General features: G+C 39.7%; 1 pseudogene; it reads left to right on the forward strand.

Moving 5' to 3' along the window:
• The first annotated feature begins 8,253 nt into the window (after window positions 1–8,253).
• LOC101546408 (olfactory receptor 52B4-like) lies at window positions 8,254–10,591 on the forward strand (annotated as a pseudogene).
• The last annotated feature ends 6,523 nt before the right edge of the window (window positions 10,592–17,114 follow it).

Genomic DNA, 17,114 nt, shown 5'->3' on the forward strand with positions numbered 1-17,114 from the left:
ACCTGGAACAGATGACATGAGGTTCACTGCTATTCACAATTAAGCACAATTAGGAAAATACATGTTCTGTTATATGCAATCTTAAGAGAACTATGCTATTTTATTAGTGCTTTTGGCATATGTCACTCTCTATTTTTGAGTATGCAAGTATTAGGAATACGCAAAATGGAAAGATTATGTATATCTCATGAGTGACAGCCAATCGCACTTATCTTCAACTAGTTAAGCAATTTGCTGTCATGTTTTACTTTCAGAGGATTATGAATGCACAGGGAAAATTATTGTTCATATCTAGGAAGGCTGTAGCACGATGATACTTGAAGATGCCTTTGTGACTACTTTATTAATAACTTGAAGAAGTTGAAGAATTTGAAGGAAAAGGAAGAATCATAAGGATATGAAAATAACCCAGATGTCCATTAATAGATGAATGCATTAAAAAGTTATGTTATAGGGGCTGGAATGATAGTACAGCAGGTAGGGTATTTGCCTTGCACACAGCTTGACCCAGGTTTGATCCCTGGCATCACATATGGACTCCCACACACTGTCAGGAATGATTCCTGGGTACAAAGGCAGGAATAACCCCTTAGCATTGCTGGGTGTGACCCAAAAAGCGAAAAAATTAAAAAGTTATGTTATAAATCAATATAGTAAAGCAGGTAGGATGTTTGCCTTGCATGTCAGCAATCTGGATTTGATCCTCAGTGCCCTCTATAGGTCCCCTGCATCCTGTCAGTAATGATCCTGGAGCACATATTCAGAAGTTAGCCCTGAGCATCACTGGGTACGACACAAAACAAACAAACAAACAAACAAACAAAAAACCCCAACAACAACAATAACAGAAAGCTAATTAGTGAAATTTTCTAAATTTGATAAAAATCATAAACAAGTTGGTCAAAAATCTCACTGAACCTCAAAAAAAGATGAAACCAAAAACAACAAAAACTATAACCAAAGTGCGTTGCAATCAAAGTGAATTAGCCAACAAGGCAGGGAAATGAAATATAAATGTGCCTAAGATAATTAAAAATCATGCCTTCTACAACCAAGCACATACAATTATATAAATGCATTGGACAGTTCAATATCAATTTTTATTACTCTAAAATTTAAAACATGTGAAAATTAGGAGGGTGCATATAAATTCAACAAATTCCATTCACAAAGAACAAAGATCAGTGCCTTAGTTTGAAGAATTGCCAGTATAGAGTAGTAGATGCATACAACATACATAGGGGCTACAAGGCAAATTTTCTTGATTTTGAGAGGTCCTTTATCATAACTTCAAACTTTGACTCCACTTTTTTATGTAGGGGCAACTGTCATATTTTGTGGTCAGAAATTTAGAATAATTAGTTAAGATTGTTTACTTTTGGAGGTTTATTGCTTCAGTCATGAACTAAAGAAACAGCATGCTAAAACTTTAGTATTATTCTCAGAATAGAAAGTACATGGGGAGAACATATAGGCAGAGAAATTAAACTAATAAGAAATTAAACTAATAATTATTGGGGGTTTTGTCTTTGGTACTATAGTATTCACATTGTCTGTGGCCTGTGAATATTTTCTCCTGGCAAGTAGAAACATTACTGGAAGTGGATTTTACCATTTATTTCTTTTTGCTTTTCGGGTCACACTCGGTGATGCATAGGGTTCACTCCTGGCTCATGCACTCAGGAATTACTCCCAGCAGTGCTTGGGGACTATATGGGATGCTGGGAATCAAACTCATGTTGGCCTTGTAGGTGCAAGGCAAATGCCCTACCCGTTATGCTATCACTTCAGCCACAAATTTTACCATTTAATCACTGTCACTGTCACTGTCATCCCGTTGTTCATTAATTTGTTCGAGTGGGCACCAGTAATGTCTCTCATTGTGAGATTTATTTGTTACCTAATTAAAACAAGACCAGAATATGTACCACTTGCCAAATTTGGAAAAAAATAATTGATAGAAGTAAGTTTGAAATTTTTCTAGTTTGACCTTTGTTATTTTGCTCTTATTTTATTTTATTTGTGAAGATGATCAAGAGATCTTTCAACATGTAACATGGATAGAACTTGAGTATCTGAAATGAGGAATTCCTTGGACCCAGATCACAGGCAACTACACTAGGAAATTTAGCAATATATGGATTGGTGTTGCAATATTTGCTCTTTGGAAGATTCTTCTGGTAGTAGAAATTGACATGCAGTTGCATCATTTATTTTCTAGTGTACTTTCCTTCATTCATTAGCTTACTCTTTCTGCACCCGTGTTTTGAGCGGTGACTGATGCATCAAACCATGTGTCTGAGTGCTCCCTTAGCTTGCAGCATCAGAGAATGGCGGATTTGTAGGCAGACACATTTAGTGGAATGTTCTAGGGAAGCTTACTGGACATGGGTTTTCTGAGAAGAAATAATTTCCTTCAAAATGAAAACATGAAGCCAAATAGTAAAACTCAATTTATTGGCATTTCTATGGCTATTAAATGAAGCACTATCTTAAAATATTAAGCTCAGTGACTTACATATATTTTATGCTCATTAGCATTATTTTTGGGACTCGAGTGTCCCTTCTTGGTAAGGTACCCCTTAAATTTTCTTTCTGGGGAGGAAAATTGCCTCTTAGTTTTCCCACCACCAGAGATTACCTTGATATCTCTCTAAAGTTCTCTTTAATATCTGGTGAGAACAGTTTCCTGCCATTGTTAAGATTCTTTGCATGTTTTATCATGAGAAGTCTGTAATATTAGTAGATATGGTTTTTATTTTGTTATCTGTAGGTTTGGTTGTTTTTTTTTGAATTTCAGTAAACTCCTCACAGCTAATGCATCTCACCTTCCTTCCAAGATCTCTCTCACCACAGCAACACTAATCAGATTCATGCTTCTGTTTTTTACTACCTGCTGTCCACAGATGATAATAGCATCCAAGAGTGTTGTCACCTCTGCATGAGGGGACATAACACCAGCCTAGTCCTTGCTCTGACACTGAAATGACTGTAGCAGCAAATTTCCTCATTTACTTACCAGTCCTTACTGAATTCAGGAACAGACAGACAAAAGATCCATGGTAATATTCAGCTTGTGAAAGACCAGGTCTTGGGCTATTTATCCTTTTTTTGTGAGGTCCCTTGAGGGCAGCATGACAACAGGACACCAGGGACAGAGCTCTCTAAGAGCTCTCTCCCCCCACCTTTTTCAAAAGAGCAGGATCTCCAAACATTTCCCATTTTTTTTCATTTATCTGCTCTACCTTCACTCAACCTTCTTATCTTCCTAAGTTCTTTCAAGATACACTGATACAAAAAACTTGTCTACCATTCTGTTCTTGCTAAAGACCTATTTTAGTAAACTGATCTTTGTTGGTAGGAGTGTGTTTATTTATAATTAATGTACCACAATGTTCTTGGGAATGGAACTTGCTGAATTTATGCATCCTTTAATTTTCATATGTTTTAAATTTTAGAATAATAAAAATGTTTTTAACACATTTGTTGAAGAGGCTCACTTTGCTCCATTTAATGCACTGAGCTCTGTTGTAAAGATGAACTGTCCATAGATACCTCCTGTCTCCATTTTTTATTTAGAATAACTCTAGCTCCTTGGGCAGTTTAAAAGTCTTTGAAGACATACAGTCTTTGTTATGGGGGTTACATGTAAATCTATATATTGCTTTCAGGACAATGGTGATTTTGACAATATTAATTCTTCCAATTCATAAACATGGAATATTTTCCCATTTCTTTTTCTCTTTTTTTATTTCTTTTAATAGTGAATTGTAGCCCTCAACATGTAAGCTTTTGCATCTTTTGTTAATTCCTAGGTACTTGATGTTTTTGAATACTTTTTAAAAAATTTTTTTGGTATGAAATTATTATGTTATAGTTTTTCAATGTGTTGTTTCCTTTACCAGTATTTCAAATCCCTTCTATTATTTCCTCAAGATTCCTCCTCTTCCTTCCACAACCTCATTCAACAGAATTCCCAGATCTATTGATAATCTCTCAGTACTTGCTTGCATTGGGGATTGACTAATCTATTAGTTTCTTTATACTCTGCAAATAAATGAAACCATCCAGTATTTATCTCTTAATTTCTGACTTCACTCAGCATGGCACTCTCTAAATCCATCCAAATTGCAGCAAACTGCAAAATTTCATCTTTTTTTTTTTTTTTGAGAGGGGGAAGAGGTTACACCTAGTGGTGCTCAGGTGTTACTCTTGGCCCTGGACTCAAGAATTATTCCTGGTGGGCTCAGGGCACCATATGGGATGCTAGATATTGAACCTAGGTCTGTCACATAGAAGGCAACCACCCTATCTGCAATACTATTGCTCTGGTCACCCCACTTTCATCTTTTTTCATTGTTGAAGTCATAGTTGAGCTCTAGGACTTGTCCTCTGACCACAATTTTTGTGTTTAAACAGACTCCAGCAGTAACCCTTACTAGTGATAGTCCCTTACCAGTGATAGCCCCCTTCCTATAAACTGTAACTGAACTATAACACATAAATAACTTACCTGCTCCTGGATATCTGCTGTAACACAATGAAGTAGTATAGGCTATGCCACAACAAAATAAAGATAGTTATGTAACAACTATGCAAAAAAACTTATCTTCTTCTGTACATCCTGATAGAAAGATGTTTATCTTTGGGGCTCATCTGGGGCATGCTTAGGAGTTTCTTCTGGATTACTGCTCAGGAATCACTCCTGGCCACTGGCCATGAGCAAGGCAAATGCCCTACACAAGGCATGACCAAAGCGAAGTTAAGGATGGCTAGGATGAGAGCTTTTGAGTGCAGAAAGCTGCCAATATACACAAATATAAACTTGAATACAGATAAAAATAATCAGTGAGTTTCCAGAAAACCAAGTGTTAAGAGAAAAAGGTAGTAAGTAGTAGCATATTGATTTGATCCATGTGGGACTGTGGACAAGTTGACAGAGTCAAAACCCAAGGGCAATGGGACCATAGAATAAAAGTGCTGTAGTCACCTCTAAAGCCTTATTTTCTTTCAGACTCATTGCTTTTCTAAGGTTTCTCTAGTCACTGATTCCATTTCTGCTTCATAAGTCTTGGTCTGAGGTTGACTTCTGATTTCTTCACACATGAGTTAAGATTCTGAGAGTGAGCGAGAGGAACTTATGTTAAAATCCTCACAAGCTCAATATTATGGATCAAATTTGGAATGTATTTTATGCTGAATATAAGCATTTGACTTTCAAGCATATACCCACCTGAACTCATACACACTGAATTGCAGACTTACTTTTCTAAAATTTTATTAGTTATACTATGAGTTTTAAGAGACATACTTATGTTTTACATTTTAATGATAATAATAAGAACATATTATAAGGTAACATCAAATTTCATGTCTGAAGTATTTTTCCTCCTTGGAGTAAATGACTTTTAAAATTATTTATGTATTTTATTTAACATAATATTTTATTGCTTAATTTTTTTTTTGCATTTTGCATAACTTGTGGTGCTCAAAGCATACTCCTAATTCTGTGCTTAGGGATCACTTCTTGAGGTGCTTGGGGACTATATGTGATGAAGAGATTGAAATAGGACTGGTTGTATGCAAGACAAGTTCCTAAACCCCTCTAGGGTCACTTGGGTTCCTTGATTCACTATCACTATCATCCCGTTGTTCATCAATTTGCTCGAGCAGGCACCAGTAACGACTCCATTTGTCCTAGCCCTGAGATTTTAGCAGTCTCTCTTTATTCATCCTTCCCAATGGTGCCTCATTGGAGGCTCTTTCAGGGTCAGGGAATGAGACCCATCATTTCTACTGTTCTTGGCATATCGAATATGCCACAGGGAGCTTACCAGGCTACGCTGTGCAGGCTGGATACTCTCGGTAGCTTGCCAGGTTCTCCAAGAGAGAGAACTAGACAATAAGAGGTCACTAGTTTTCTACACTTCTAGAAAAAAAAAAACCCTAGTGTCTTAAAACATCAAATGGATGAGAACCGCTGAACAATAGTCACCATAACAATAAACAACGTCAACACTAAAACCACTAAGTACCTTTTGAAAGATCAAGAAAATCAAAGGTATATGTGAAGGATTTTGCTTGAATCTTCTCTATCTCGCTCTATAGGAAAGTGACATTTTTCACCAGTAGATGCTGGGCTAACTGGAGCACAGAGGCATGAGATTAGACATTAACTCCGCATTTAAAAATGAGGAAACTGAGACTCCGAGATGAGTAGAAATTTCCTGAAGCCCGAAGAACTTAGAGAAAACCTGGTTCCAAATTTATTCCAAGTCCAAAGCCTTTCTTTTCCTTGTATCTTCTGGAACATTTCTCTGGACTGGCTGACTTAATGAATGAGTGCTGGAACACCACATGAATTCTGAGACATTTTTCATAGGAAGACCTTGAAGATTCCATACTGAGCAAAGTAATCTAGAGATAATGATTTTAGCAATCTCTTGTTGGCAGCAAAGAGATAAACAGGAGAATATAAGAAAAGGTTAGAGAGGGAGAGAGTGAGACTACAGGTATAAAACCCAAATGCCAAGGGAAGAGCCTGGAACGAATGAATGTATTTGTTAATAATAAATTGACATGCATTATATACATGTTCATAATTGGGCAGAGAAAACATCCTGAGGCCTAAACACTAAGAAGATACTGGAAGTTTAAAATTTACTAGATATAAATGGAAATCTAATATATCAGAAAACAAACTACAAAGAAAAAAAAGCATAACAAAATAATTCCTCTTGAATAGCGTAATTAGGAAAAAAAAAAGCCCCAACAAACAGAAACTATTTGGGTAAATACACAAATGGCCTATTACCCATATTGAAAAATATGATATATTAAAGCTCTCTTAAGGTTTTTCCAAAGGATTAATTCAGTAGCTCATAAAATCTAACTTTCTCATCCAGAGCTGACACTCAGCAAGATTGGCTGGGATTGAAGTCATTTATTAGCAAATATAAAGGTTAATAAAAGCAAACAAACAAGACAAAAAATCTGAATGAAATATTAATTTTACTCAAAATAGAAAGCATTGTCTCAAATGTAAATTGACAAAAAAATTAGAAAGGCAAAAAGAGAAGCATTTTAATTTCCTATAAAATCAAATAACTGGGTTCCTTGATTAATGCTTCATATGTCTTGTTTTTAACAGTAATATATTAATGTCAAAATAAGATTTTTTTTAAAGATTTCGTTTCAGGTGGGCTTTACCTTTTGATACATTTGCTAATCATCTTCCCCATTATTTAAGTAATCCCCTCACTACTTCATAGCTTATATCTCCCCCGTCCTTTATAACTTGTTTTAGCTCTCTTGTTGGAATATGTTCCTTTTCTTTTGGTCCATTCTCTCATTTTGTTGGTGCTAATCTTCTAGTAGTTTCCTATGAATGGAAATGAAATCTTTTGAGTTATTTGAATATTTCTTTTGGGGGTAAAGGGATCACACCCTATGATGCTTGGAGAACATTAACAAATTAAAATAATTAAGACAATTTCTTTTAACTTTTAGAAGTTTTTTACTTTGTTATAAAATTTAAAATTTGAGAAAGCTTCTTCCTAAGAAAAATTCTATGCCTACACATAGAACATGTAAATACCTTTTAAGAGCCTCACTATTAGATTTGAATGAATTGTATGGTCAGTATGCAGGATTATGCAATCTGGATTACTGGACATGTGTAGGGGACATCTCTCTGGAGTCTTCAGTCTTTTTTCAGTCTAGAACCTTTTATTTAATTCTCAGTGTTCAGCATAGTACATCTATGCCAAGAGTTTTGAGAACTTTAAAGTTCATTTCAATAGAAAATGAGATTTTTGTAATATTATGATGTATAAGAAAAGTGGTGCCTCAATGAACATATTGGGAAAATAAATTCAGAGTCTAATTTCTGATTTTTTCACAGAATTCCAATAATTTAAAAAAATCTATTTTTGTTCCTATTTGAGAAATGCCTGTGCCTCTACTTTGAGACTATATGGTTTTTTTTAGGGAAACTTACGTTGATTTTTTTCCCAATAGGAATCAATTCATTTTCTTCTTGCTTAGCTAATAACATCCATCTGCTTTCAAGTTTTCAAATGTTGACACTTCATCTTTGGTAATATTTTAGCACATTAGAAGAGAACAGTTGTAAATGCAAGAATTTAATTTGATATGTTTAGTCATAAAAGTCAAGAAAACACTAATTTGTAATCTGCATTTCTCTTTCCTTCTATTAGGTCAAGTTAAAGTCCATGTTAGCCTGCATCAAGAATGGCTAACTTCAATCAGACTGAAGTTAACCATGTAGTCTTCTATCTGATGGGCATTCCAGGGAGAGAAGACTTACACATATGGATTTCCATTCCCTTCTTAGTCTCCTATGTCCTCGCCCTCCTTGGAAACAGTCTGCTCATCTTCATTATCCTCATCAAGAGAACCCTCCATGAACCCATGTATCTTTTCCTCTGTATGCTGGCTGGAGTTGACATTGTTTTTGCTACAACCACTGAGCCCAAGGCATTGGCCATTTTCTGGTGCAATAATAGGGAAATATCTATACCAGTTGCATTGCCCAACTCTACTTTCAGCATTCTTCCTTTATTTCTGAGTCAGGAATCTTGCTGGTTATGTCATTTGACCGGTATATTGCTATGTGCTACCCATTGAGGTACACTACGATACTTGCACACTCTCTGATAGGAAAAATAGGTGTAGCTGTTTTTTTTTAATTTTTTATTAATGAATCACTATGAGGTACAATTACAAACTTATGAACTTTCATGTTTGCATTTCATTTATATCCCTCCACCAATGCCCATTCTCCTCAATCAATGTTCCCAGTATCCCTCCCACCACCCCCACCCCAACCCCCACCACCCCACCCTGCCTCTGTGGCAGGGCATTCCCTTTTGTTCTCTCTCCTGTTGGATGTTATAGTTTGCAATAGAGGTATTTATTGAGTGGCCATCATGTTCGGTCTATAGTCTACTTTTGGCACGCAGCTTTCAACCTGAGTGGGTCCTCCCAATAGTCTCTACTAGGTGTTCCCTTCTGATTACGCAGGTGCTGGCTCTCTGAGGTTTCTCTGAGGTTGTGCTGGTGCTGGCTCTCTGAGGTTACACAGGGCTGGCTCTCTGAGGTTACTCAGGTGCTGGCTCTCGGAGGTTGCACAGGTGCTGGCTCTCGGAGGTTGCACAGGGTTGGCTCTCTGAGGTTACACAGGTGCTGGCTCTCGGAGGTTACACAGGGCTGGCTCTCTGAGGTTACACAGTGCTGGCTCTCTGAGGTTACACAGGGCTGGCTCTCTGAGGTTACACAGGTGCTGGCTCTCTGAGGTTACTCAGGTGCTGGCTCTCTGAGGTTTCTCTGAGGTTGTGCCGGTGCTGGCTCTCTGAGGTTACACAGTGCTGGCTCTCTGAGGTTACACAGGGCTGGCTCTCTGAGGTTACTCAGGTGCTGGCTCTCGGAGGTTACACAGGTGCTGGCTCTCGGAGGTTACACAGGGCTGGCTCTCTGAGGTTACACAGTGCTGGCTCTCTGAGGTTACTCAGGTGCTGGCTCTCTGAGGTTACACAGGTGCTGGCTCTCTGAGGTTTCTCTGAGGTTGTGCCGGTGCTGGCTCTCTGAGGTTACACAGGGCTGGCTCTCTGAGGTTACTCAGGTGCTGGCTCTCTGAGATTACACAGGGCTGGCTCTCTGAGGTTACACAGGGCTGGCTCTCTGAGGTTACACAGGGCTGGCTCTCGGAGGTTGCACAGGTGCTGGCTCTCTGAGGTTACTCTGGTGCTGGCTCTCGGAGGTTGCACAGGTGCTGGCTCTCTGAGGTTACTCAGGTGCTGGATCTCTGAGGTTACACAGGGCTGGCTCTCTGAGGTTACTCAGGTGCTGGCTCTCCGCGGCCGCGCGGCTCGGATCTGTCCCAGTCCCGAATCCTGGAGCCGTGTTAGTTGCTGCTCAGTGTCGCCGGGGTTCCATCCGGAGAAAGTGTGCAGGCGGCACCTCCTCCCTTCGGCCCCCCGGTGTTGCTGGCCCCGATTCGGGTCCGGACCATTGTCCGGGCCGCGTTGCTCACCAGAATGCCTGCCACTTCTCTGTGGATTGTGGTGTAGCTGTTTTTTTGAGAGCACATTGTACAATCTTTGCCATGATATTTCTTCTCAAGAGATTAACTTTTTGCAGAAATAACATCCTTCCACACACTTTCTGTGAACACATTGGTTTGGCCAAATATGCCTGTGAAGACATACGAGTTAATATCTGGTATGGATTTTTTGTCTTAATGTCAACAGTGTTTCTGGATATTGTCCTCATTTTTGTTTCCTTTGTTCTGATTCTACATGCTGTCCTTAGTATTCCCTCTCAAGATGCACGCCACAAAGCTCTCAACACTTGTAGCTCCCATGTGTGTGTGATCATCCTTTTTTATGGACTTGGTATCTTCTCTGTCCTCACTCAACGCTTTGGACGCCATATTCCACTACATGTGTACATCCTGCTAGCCAACGTCAGCATGCTGGCCCCTCCGATGCTGAATCCCATCATTTATGGGATCAAGACGAAACAGATACATGAGCAAGTGGTTTGTGTACTATTTCCAAAGAAGAAATGATGGGACTGCAGTGATCTGTTTCTCAGGCATTTTGGTCCTTCTGCGCGATGAGCTTTGGCAGCATTGAACATTTTGAAACTAGAACTGAGTGGGGAAAACAACTCATTGGAGTATGGAACTCTGCAGCAACTTATTTGAGACTTTGAGGCTTGCTTTTCTGATCAGTCTAAAAGCAGTGTCTGAGCTGACAGAGGTGCTTTATTTGAGGTCAGATTTGAGCTCATTATTTGAGGAACTGAACAGGTTGTTCTTTGTAGTCATGTCTAATTCTTTGGAATGCAACCTAACTTTGAGAAGAGTTAATGCTATATTAAGGATCTCATTTAGAAAAACAGTTGTTTAATTTTTTAAAAAAATTTTAATTTTTTTATTAATGAGTAACTGTGAGGGTGCAGTTTACAGAGTTTCGTGCCTGTGTTATAGTCATACAATACTCAAGTACCCATCCTTCCACCAGTGCCCATTCTCCTCCATCTATGGCCCTAGGGTCACTCCCTCCCCCCCACCCCGTGCTGTCCAACCCTGCCCCTCCAACCGTGAAAGGGAATTCCTTAATGTTCTCTCTCTTCTTTTGGGTGTTATGGTTTGAATAGAGATACTGGGTAGCTATCATGTTCAATCTATAGTCTGCTTTCAACCCGCCTCTCCTATCCTGAGTGGATCCTCCACTGCACTTTGGTTGGTGCTCCCTTCTCTGTCTGAGCTGCCCTCTCCCCCAGCATGTGAGGTCAGTTTCCAAGCAATGGAGCAGGCCTCCTGGTATTAATAGCTACTTTTCTATTTTATATTCCGCAAAAGAGTGCGATTCTTCTGTGTCTGTCTCTTTCTTTCTGACTCATTTCACTTAGCATGATATTTTCCATGTTGATCCACTTATATGCAAAGTTCATGACTTCATCCTTTCTGACAGCTGCATAGTATTCCATTTTGTAGATGTACCAAAGTTTCTTTAATCAGTCATCTATTCTTGGGCATTCGGGTTTTTTTCAAGATTCTGCTATTGTAATCAGTGCTGCCATGAACATACAGGTGCAGATGTCATTTTGACTATAATTTTTTGCCTCTCCGGGATATATTCCCAAAAGTGGTATTGCTGGGTCAAATGGGAGCTCGATTTCTAATTTTTTGAGAATCTTTCATTGTTTTCCAAAAGGTCTGACCCAGTCGGCACTCCCACCAGCAGTGTAGGAGAGTTCCTTTCTCCCCACATCCATGCCAACAGCGGTTGCTTTTGTTCTTTTGGATGTGAGCCAGTCTCTGTGGTGTGAGGTGGTATCTCATAGTTGTTTTGGTCTGCATATCCCTGATGATTAGTGATGAAGAGCATTTTTTCATGTGCCTTTTAGCCATTCGTACCTTTTCCTTGAGAAAGTTTCTGTTCATTTCTTCGCCCCATTTTCTGATGGGATTGGATGTTTTCTTCTTGTAGAGTTCAACCAGTGCTTTATATACCCTTGATATCAATCCTTTATCAGATGGGTATTGGGTGAATATCCTTTCCCATTCTGTAGATTGCCTTTGTATTCTGGTCACTGTGTCTTTTGCAGTGCAGAAGCATTTTAGTTTAATATAGGCCCATTTCTTTATCTCTGTTTCTACTTGATTGCTTAGTTACATGTCATCTTTGAAGATACCTTTAGCTTCAATATCGTGAAGGGTTTTGCCGACCTTGTCTTTGAAGTACCTTATGGATTGTGGTCTGATGTTGAGGTCTTTAATCCATTTTGATCTGATTTTTGTGCATGGTGTCAGGTCAAGGTCTAAGTCCATTCTTTTGCATGTGGTTGTCAGGTTATGCCAGCACCATTTTTTTTTTTGCTTTTTGGGTCACACCCAGCAATGCTCAGGGGTTACTCCTGGCTTTGCACTCAGGAATTACTCCTGGCAGTGCTTGGGGGACCATATGGGATGCCGGAGATCGAACCCGGGTCGGCCATGTGCAAGGCAAACGCCCTACCCGCTGTGCTATCGCTCCGGTCCCCATTTGTTGAAGAGGCTTTCCTTGCTCCACTTCACATTACTTGCCCCCTTATCAAAGATTAGATGATCATACATTTGGGGTTGTATCTAGGGATATTCTGCTCTGTTCCATTGGTTTGCGACTCTGCCTTTGTTCCAGTACCATGCTGTTTTAATTGTTACCGCTTTGTAGTAAAGTTTGAAGTTGGGGAAGGTGATGCCTCCCATCGTCTTTTTCCCAAGAATTTCTTTAGCTATTCGTGGGTGTTTATTGTTCCATATGAATTTTAGTGTTTGATCCATTTCTTTGAAGAATTTCATGGGTATCCTTATAGGAGTTCATTGAATCTGTATAGTGCACTGGGGAGTATTGCCATTTTGACAATGTTAAGTCTTCATATCCATGAGCAGGGAATATGTTTCCATTTACTCATTTCCTCTTTTATTTCGTTGAGTAGCGTTTTGTAGTTTTCCTTGTAGAGATCCTTTACTTCCTTAGTTAGGCTGATTCCTAGGTACTTGATCTTGTGGGGCACAATTGTGAATGGGATTTTTTTTAATGTCACTTTCCTCTGACTCACTATTTGTGTATAGGAAGGCCATGGATTTTTGGGTATTGATTTTATAGCCTGCAACTTTGCTGTACAAGTCTATTGTTTTTAGAAGTTTCTTAGTGGAGGTTTTAGGATTCTCTAGGTATAGAATCATGTCATCTGCAAATAGTGAGAGCTTGATTTCTTCCTTTCCTTTCTGAATACCCTTAACGTCTTTTCCTTGCCTAATTGCTATTGCAAGTACTTCCAGTACTATGTTGAACAGAAGTGGTGAGAGTGGGCATCCTTGTCTTGTCCCTCATCTTAGAGGGAAGGCCCATAATGTTTCTCCATTGAGGATTATGCTTGCCATGGGTTTGTGGTATATGGCTTCAACTATCTTGAAGAAAGTTCCTTCTAAGCCTATTTTGGTAAGAGTTTTCATCATAAATGGGTGTTGGATTTTGTCAAATGCTTTCTCTGCATCTATTGAAATGATCATATGGTTTTTATTTTTACTTTTGTTGATATGATGGATTATGTTGATTGATTTCTGAATGTCAAACCATCCTTGCATGCCCGGGATTGTGGGGGACCGGGACCCTGGGAAAAGGAGAACTTAGCCATTTCCCCAGACAGGGAGTGCCCACCAAGATATTGTATTATGTAACAGACATCCTGTACCAAGGGCGAGACCCACAAAGATGACAGGCATATCATGTTCCAGTCTGCTGATCCCCCTTACGCAAGTGCCCCGTGAATGCCCCGCGTGATCCACCCTGGCCCCCTCGCAAAAGCCTTGCCCCTCAGCCTATATATTCTGTATACTTTCCTTCAATAAACGAGACCTTGACAATAGTTCCTTGCTTGGTCTCCCTCTTCTTTCTCGCCCTTGCTATTTCAGGTAGCGCCTCTTCAGACCCTGGAATAACTTAGTCCCGCAGGACGGGACAAGTGGCGCCCTCAACAGGGACCTGAAGCACGGCCAACTACCAGACGGCGCCAGCAACGGAGAAGGCCCCCGAAGGATCAGTGCTGCCCGAGCGACCTTCGAAGGCGGGGGACAAAAAAAGGTATACCTATTCATATGCCGTCCCATTCAGCATGGGCCATTCATTATTTAAGGAGCAGAGCTTTATTAAGGAGCTCAAAAATTCATTCAGGGAAAGAGGAGTACGGGTTAAGAAAAAAAAATTTGGTAAAATTTTTTAGTTATATTGATGCTCATTAATATAAGGACGAAACGGTCACTGGCAGAAAGGCTTGAATTCCCTTGTCTTGTGTGTGTGTGTATGTGTGAGTGATTGTGCAGTCTTGGACGTCCTCGTCCTTGTACTGAGTCTGTGGCTCCACGACTTGGCATCCTTAAGATCCCTTTAAGGTTACGGAGTCCGATTGGGCTGTCTGCGATTCCACGAGGAACATATGGTCTAGGGTGGTGCTGGTTTAGACACTGGCCGCAAGTCACCTCTCAGGCTGATCCACTATGGCTAAGTTCCTCACCGGCCAGACATGCATCTGAGTGGTTTGTTATGAGTGTCCCCGTCCCCCCCCCTTCTTGTTCATTTCCGTCGAGTTAGAGAAACAGCCTACCAGTGACCCTTTCCTTTCTGTGTTCTCATTTCTGTCGAGTTGGCAGAAACAGCCTCCCAGTGAAGATAGTCACTGGTGGAAGGTTGAATCCCTTTGTCCTGTGTTTTCATTTCTGAGTCCCCAAGTCTGATAAGAAGATACTAGTTCCCCACCTCAGAACTAGTCTTGACCAAGAAAGAAAAATGCTAGCATCTGACCACCTTAGGTTTCAACAATTTTGAAGAGGTTTTGCCGGCTTATATCAACAAAAGCGCTTTCTTGACCCATTTTTAATAAGCAGGAGACTGGCTGGTCAGGCAGGGAAACGGGGAGCAATAAACTTTGCCCTGGGGACTGCTCCTTCCTATCTCAGTCTGTCAGTTTTCTCCCTGCCGTTTCTGAAGGGTCAGATCGAAAGATCAACTATAGACGTGTGCACATGTATGTGTGGTGTTTTTTAGTGAACTAATTTTTAGTGAACTTATTCTCTGTCTGTCTGTCTGTCTGTCTGTCTGTGGAACACTTGAGTGTTAGAGCTAGTTTGAAGTCAGTAATTCTTAGACCTGGGCAAACAAAATCTAGGGAGATCAGAGTGATGTGAAGCCCAGAAATTTAAAAGATCTAGGTGTCTTTGGAACTTCTTAGATCAGGTTTAAACAAAGATTTCTAATTAAAATGTGGCGCCTACAACGAAATTAAAAGTTTTAATCTAAATTTCTTATTGGAAGAACATTAATAGTTATTAACAGTTGAAAATTCTTTTGAATTCCAGTATCTGTACTATCTAGAAAAAGCTACAGAACTAGAGCCAGAAAACTAAAAAGTGAAATAAGAATTCAGAAAGTGCAAGGCTTTATCTTGCAAGCCTCAGCCAATTTTAATGAGGAATTTAGCTGTTTTTCAAGCAACAGAGGTACAGAAACCCTCAAAATAAACAAAGTTTTCTTATGTTTCCATAAACTGACAGTCCAAAATTTTTTTCTATGTTATTATCTAAGTTTGGTTAAAATATGTATATGTATGTGTATGTATGTGTGCATGTATATGTATATGTATGTGTATGTATGTATATATATATATGTGTGTGTGTGTGTGTGTGTGTGTATATACCCAAAGTGCTCTTTCTGTGTTTGAAAGCATGTTTGTATTGAAGAATTGTTAAAGTTAGAAAGCTCATGATTTGAACTAAAGTACAAAAACTACCAAAATTAAGTCAAAGAAGGTTTTACCGTGTTTCACAAAAATTGATGGTCCAAAGGTCTTATGCTATTATGCCAATGTATATATTTGTATCTGCACTGGATTAGAATTATTTGACCTAGAGAATCTTGTGAGTTGAAATAATTGTGATCTATGAAAACAGGTTCAAAGAGTAATGCTTCAGTTTAAAATATTATTTTCTAGAGTTGCAAAATTGGTTGAAAAACTTATTGTATTTGTGTTTTATTTGATCTCCAAGACTTCTGGTAACTAAAATTTTTAAAACTACTTAGCTTAGGGTTGTAAGGGGTTAATCTCAGATGTCAGCTTGGGAGTTTTTAAAGATTTTCCCTGGATCCACCCATTCCCCTGCACTCCAGGCTGACAAAATCTCTTGGAAATCTGATAAACCCATCTGGATTGATCAGTGGTCCATGCCCTTAGAAAAGGTCAAGGCAGCCTGTGAGCTGGTGCAGGAGCAATTATGCTTAGGCCACCTTGAACCCTCTACTTCCCCTTGGAATACCCCCATATTTGTGATCAAAAAGAAAAATGGGACTTGGAGGTTGTTGCAAGACCTTAGGAGCGTAAATAAGACCATGCAACCTATGGGCGCCTTACAACCTGGACTCCCAACTCCAGTTGCTATACCCTCAGGCTTTAAAAAAATAATCATAGACATAAAAAATTGCTTTTTCTCCATTCCCCTACACCCCGAGGATTGCAAACGTTTTGCTTTTTCAGTCCCGATTACTAACCATATAGGACCCAACCCTCGCTTTCAGTGGAAGGTCCTTCCGCAAGGCATGGCTAATAGCCCTACTCTTTGCCAGCGCTATGTAGCCCAAACTATTGATCCCTTTAGGGTGCTTTTTCCCTCTGCATATATTATTCATTACATGGATGATTTACTGATTGCCGCAGCTTCCCCTGCAGAAGTGCAGCAGGTTGCGCAAGAAACAGTTTTAGCCCTTCAAAACCGCGGCTTTACTATCGCCCCGGACAAAATCCAGACTCAGTATCCGTTCCTCTTTTTGGGTTTCCAGCTTGACCCCTCCCTCATACACCCAAAGAAAATTCAGATCAGATGTTCTTCTCTCACTTCCCTCAATGATTTTCAAAAATTATTAGGGGATATAAATTGGCTTCGACCTTACTTAAAATTAACTACTGGGGAACTTAAACCTTTATTTGATATACTCCGCGGTGACCCAGCTCCTACTTCTCCTCGGTCCCTCTCTGTAGAGGCTGAGGAAGCC

This window comes from Sorex araneus, chromosome 6 (genome assembly GCF_027595985.1).
Source record: "Sorex araneus isolate mSorAra2 chromosome 6, mSorAra2.pri, whole genome shotgun sequence".
NCBI classification, from domain to species: domain Eukaryota; kingdom Metazoa; phylum Chordata; class Mammalia; order Eulipotyphla; family Soricidae; genus Sorex; species Sorex araneus.